This window comes from Lolium perenne, chromosome 1 (assembly GCF_019359855.2).
Source record: "Lolium perenne isolate Kyuss_39 chromosome 1, Kyuss_2.0, whole genome shotgun sequence".
Taxonomy (NCBI): Eukaryota; Viridiplantae; Streptophyta; class Magnoliopsida; order Poales; family Poaceae; genus Lolium; species Lolium perenne.
Window position 1 is genome coordinate 231,640,769 of NC_067244.2, and position 6,219 is coordinate 231,646,987.

Consider the following 6,219-nt stretch of genomic DNA (forward strand, 5'->3'; position numbering starts at 1 on the left):
AGCAACACAGAGGAAGATTTAAGTTTCAGCAGTTGCTTTCAACTTTCAACATGCATATCTAATGGATAATTGTCAACACAAAGTAATATGATTAATGCAAATATGCAAGTATGTAACAATCAATGCACGGTTTACACAAGTGTTTGCTTCTAAGATGGAAGGAAGTAGGTAAACTGACTCAACATAAAAGTAAAAGAATGGCCCTTCGCAGAGGGAAGCATTGATTGCTATATTTGTGCTAGAGCTTTGGTTTTGAAAACATATAGAGAGCATAAAAGTAAAGTTTTGAGAGGTGTTTGTTGTTGTCAACGAATGGTAGTGGGCACTCTAACCCCCTTGCCAGACAAACCTTCAAAGAGCGGCTCCCATTTAATTTTATTTTTGGGTGGCACTCCTTCCAACCTTTCTTTCACAAACCATGGCTAACCGAATCCTCGGGTGCCTGCCAACAATCTCAAACCATGAAGGAGTGCCTTTTTATTTTAGTTTTATTATGATGACACTCCTCCCAACCTTTGCTTTCTCAAGCCATGGCTAACCGAATCCTTCGGGTGCCATCCAACAATCACATACCATGGAGGAGTGTCTATTTTGGTTAATTAATTTGGGACTGGGAATCCCATTGCCAGCTCTTTTTGCAAAATTATTGGATAAGCGGATGAAGCCACTAGTCCATTGGTGAAAGTTGCCCAACAAGATTGAAAGATAAACACCACATACTTCCTCATGAGCTATAAAACATTAACACAAATTGAGAAGAATTTTGAATTGTTTAAAGGTAGCACTCAAGCAATTTACTTTGGAATGGCAGGAAATACCACATAGTAGGTAGATATGGTGGACACAAGTGGCATAGTGTTTTGGCTCAAGGTTTTGGATGCACGAGAAGCATTTCCTCTCAGTACAGGGCTTAGGCTAGCAAGGTTGTTTGAAGCAAACACAAGTATGAACCGGTACAGCAAAACTTACATGAGAACATATCGCAAGCATTATAATACTCTACACTGTCTTCCTTGTTGCTCAAACACTTTTACCAGAAAATATCTAGACCTTAAGAGAGATCAATTATGCAACCAATTTTAACAAGCTCTACAGTAGTTCTCCACTAATAGGTTTAAACTACATGAAAAAAAACGTAATCATCCACTTGAGAGCTCAAAACAATTGCCAAGTGTCAAATTATCCAAGACATATGAGGCATTTTCTGTTTCCAACCAAATAATAATAAGTATTGTAGCTTCCAACTTTTATCATTGAACATTAAAAGTAAAACGAAGAACAAGTGTTCATATGAAAAAGCGGAGCGTGTCTCTCTCCCACACAAGGATTGCTAGGATCCGAATTTATTCAAACAAAAACAAAAATAAAAGCACACAGACGCTCCAAGTAAAGCACATATGATGTGACCGAATAAAAATATAGTTTCAGGGGAGGAACCTGATAAGTTGATGAAGAAGGGGATGCCTTGGGCATCCCCAAGCTTAGACGCTTGAGTCTTCTTGAAATATGCAGGGATGAACCACGGGGGCATCCCCAAGCTTTGACTTTTCACTCTTCTTGATCATATATCATCCTCCTCTCTTGACCCTTGAAAACTTCCTTCACACCAAACTTCTCATAAACTTCATTAGAGGGTTAGTGCATAATCAAAAACTCACATGTTCAGAGGTGACACAATCATTCTTAACACTTCTGGACATTGCCCAAAGCTACTGGAGTTTAATGGAACAAAGAAATCCATCCCACATAGCAAAAGAGGCAATGCGAAATAAAAGGCAGAATCTGTCAAAACAGAACAGTCCGTAAAGACGAATTTTATTGAGGCACCAGACTTGATCAAATCAGAAAACTCAAAACTAATGAAAGTTGCGTACATATCTGAGGAACACACACGTAAATTGGCATATTTTTCTGAGTTACCTACAGAGAAAACAGCCCAGATTCGTGACAGATATAAATCTGTTTCTGCGCAGAAATCCAAATCTAGTATCAACCTTCGATTAGAGGCTTCACTTGGCACAACAAAACACAAAACTAAGATAAGGAGAGGCTGCTACAGTAGTAAACAACTTCCAAGACACAAATATAAAACAAAGTACTGTAGCAAAATAACACATGGGTTATCTCCCAAGAAGTTGCTTTCTTTATAGCCATTAAGATGGGCTCAGCAGTTTTAATGATGCGCTCGCAAGAAATAGTATTGGAAGCAAAAGAGAGCATCAAGAGGCAAATTCAAAACACATTTAAGCCTAACATGCTTCCTATGCAAAGGAATCTTGTAAATAAACAAGTTCATGAAAAGCAAAGTAACAAGCATAAGAAGATAGAACAAGTGTAACATCGAAATTTTAAGCATATAGAGAGGTGTATTAGTACCATGAAAATTTCTACAACCATATTTTCCTCTCTCATAATAATTTTCAGTAGCTTCATGAACAAACTCAACAATATAACTATCACATGCAGCATACTTTCCATGATTTCCAAACACATATTTTTTATCAAGTTCAAGAATAGTGGAATTAAAACTTTCAAACTTACTTTTATTAATAATATAACAAGGTAGTTGATCAATCTCAAGAGATATGGGACTCATAGAATAAGTCAAGAACTCTCCAATCCCATTTTTATTAGTAGTACAATTAGTATTATCAAGTAACATAGGACCATCATCTAGAGCTTTATCATAAACATTTGCCAAGCAAAATTCTTTAGTACCATGCATTTCGACATCAGGCACAAACAAAGCATTATCATAAGATTTATCAAAGTAGCATGGATTATCATAAATAACAGTAGCATAATTATTTTCACAAGTTTTACTCATAGGGAATATTTCAAGAGAATCCACAGGAACATAACATTCAACCTCTTCCGGTAAGCATGGAGGACAATCAAATAGTGTAAGAGATAAAGAGTTACTTTCATTAGAAGGTTGGCATGGGTAGCTAATCCATTCTTCCTCCTTTTGTTCGTCGCTCTCCTCTTCTTTTTCATCCAATGAGCTTTCAGGTTCATCAATTTCCTCCTCTTTTTCATCCAATGCGCTTTCAGGTTCATCAATTTCTTCTTCCACCGGTTCCTGCAAATTGTGAGTGCATTCTTGTGCATTAATGTGTCTCTCTTTATAATCAAGGATATAAGGATTCCTACTGTAGCATTCTATGCAAGAATTAAGGATAGTAGAGACATAATCTTTAAGGTCCTTACAAATAGCACAAGTTTCATAATTCTCAACCATGAAGGATTCTATCTCGGAGGCTCCCATAAATAAGACAAATTGTTCTACCTCTTCGAACCCATAATGAATATAGCAATTCCGATTATAGCTCTTAATTAAAAATTCCTCACTAAAGCCACATTGAAATTTAAGATGTTTAGTATCCTGTTGAGAGCAACAGTTTATATCATGGTGTCTAAGCAAGATTCTAGCAATTGTATTTAATTTCTCTATCATAGCACTCATTATTTTACCAGTTCTCGATTCTCTATAATTATTATAACATTCTATAAGCTCCAAGTAGGTTGTAGGTTCTCCCATAACAGCAGTTTTTAATTTTTTGGTTTTTCAAATTTTTATGGATTTTCGGGTATATAAGGAAAATAAAACAAAACAAAAACAAACTAGACAAAAGTAAACTAAGCAAAGTAATACTAGACAGAAATAAACTAAGCACAAATAAACTAGACAAAAGTAAAATAAGCAAAACAAAATAAAATAAAACAGAGAGAGAGGTAGAGTGTACTCCCCAGGTGAACTTATGAGTAGAGCTATGCCTCCCCGGCAACGGCGCCAGAAAACAGTCTTGATGACCCACAAGTATAGGGGATCGCGATAGTCTTCAAGGGAAGTAAAACCCAAATTTATTGATTCGACACAAGGGGAGGTAAAGAATACTTATAAGCCTTAACAACTGAGTTGTCAATTCAGCTGCACCTGGAAAAGCACTAGCAACAGGGGTGATGTGAAAGTAGCAGTAATATGAGAGCAATAGTAACAAGAATAACAAAGCAAAGAATAGCAATATGAGAGCAATGGCACCAGAAAATAGTTGATACTACTTCCAATGACATATAGAACGAGTATATAATGATGAGATATGGACCGGGGTTCCCAGCGATCTACACTAGTGGTAACTCTCCAATAACAAGTAACAAGTGTTGGGTGAACAAATTACAGTTGGGCAATTGATAGGAATCAAAGCATTAAGATAGAACATCAAGATTATTAATTATGTAGGCATGTTTTCCAATTATAGTCGTACGTGCTCGCAATGAGAAACTTGCACAACATCTTTTGTCCTACCAATGGCAGCCCGGGCCTCAAGGGAAACTACTGGATATTAAGGTACTCCTTTTAATAGAGTACCGGAGCAAAGCATTAACACTCCGTGAAAACATGTGATCCTCACATCACTACCATCCCCTCCGGTTGTCCCGATTTCTGTCACTTCGGGGCCATTAGTTCCGGACAGTGACATGTGCATACAACTTGTAGATACAATCTAAGCAATAAGTATAGAGCTCAAATCTAAGATCATGCCACTCGGGCCCTAGTGACAAGCATTAAGCATAACAAGATTGCAGCAACAATAACTTCACAAACTTTATAGATAGACTAATCATAATGTATCATCCATCGGATCCCAACAAACACAACACCGATTACATCAGATGAATCTCAATCATGTAAGGCAGCTCATGAGACCATTGTATTGAAGTACATGGGGGAGAGTATACCGACATAGCTACTGCTAGAACCCGTAGTCCATGGGGGAACTACTCACGCAGCATGATGGAGGCGGTGGCGTCGATGGAGATGGCTTCCGGGGGCACTTCCCCGTCCCGGCAGGGTGCCGGAACAGAGTTCTGTCCCCCCGAATTGGAGTTTCGCGACGGTGGCGGCGCCCCTGGAGTCTTTCTGGAGTTTCGTCAATTGGTATCGTGTTTTTAGGTCGAAAGGGGTCTTATAGGAGAAGAGGCGCCGCAGGAGGGGCACCAGGGCGCCCTCCCCATAGGCCGGCGCGGCCAGGGGCCTGCCCGCGTGGCCCTATAGTGTGGGGCCCCTGGGCCTCCTCTCCGGGTCTCCTTCGGTGTCCTGGTCCGTCTCGGTGAATTATGATGTTTGGTCTTTGTTTCGTCGAATTCCGAGAATATTGCCCGAACAGCCCTTCTGGAACCAAAAACAGCAGAAAACAGGAACTGGCACTTCGGCATCTTGTTAATAGGTTAGTTTCGGAAAACGCATAAAAACATTATAAAGTGCAAGCAAAACATGTAAGTATTGTCATAAAACAAGCATGGAACATCAGAAATTATAGGTACGTTGGAGACGTATCACTGCCTAACATGATCAAGATCATCTATCTGTAATACTATATGTTGTGTTTGTCGGGATCCGATGGATAGAGAATACTATGTTATGTTAATTATCAAGTTATTACCTATGTGTTGTTTATGATCTTGCATGCTCTCCGTTATTAGTAGAGGCTCTGGCCAAGTTTTTGCTCTTAACTCCAAGAGGGAGTATTTATGCTCGATAGTGGGTTCATGCCTCCATTGAATCTGGGACAAAGGATGTAAAGTTCTAAGGTTGTGGATGTGCTGTTGCTACTAGGGATAAAACATTGATGCTATGTCTAAGGATGTAGTTATTGATTACATTACGCACCATACTTAATGCAATTGTCTGTTGTTTTTGCAACTTAATACTGGAAGGGGTTCGGATGATAACCTGAAGGTGGACTTTTTAGGCATAGATGCATGCTGGATAGCGGTCTATGTACTTTGTCGTAATGCCCAATTAAATCTCACTATATTTATCATGACATGTATGTGCATTGTTATGCCCTCTCTATTTGTCAATTGCCCGACTGTAATTTGTTCACCCAACATGCTTTTATCTTATGGGAGAGACACCTCTAGTGAACTGTGGACCCCGGTCCTATTCTTTACATCGCATACAATCTACTGCAATACTTGTTTTACTGTTTTCTGCAAACAATCATCTTCCACACAATACGGTTAATCCTTTGTTACAGCAAGCCGGTGAGATTGACAACCTCACTGTTTCGTTGGGGCAAAGTACTTTGGTTGTGTTGTGCAGGTTCCACGTTGGCGCCGGAATCTCTGGTGTTGCGCCGCACTACATCCCGCCGCCATCAACCTTCAACGTGCTTCTTGACTCCTACTGGTTCGATTAAACCTTGGTTTCTTACT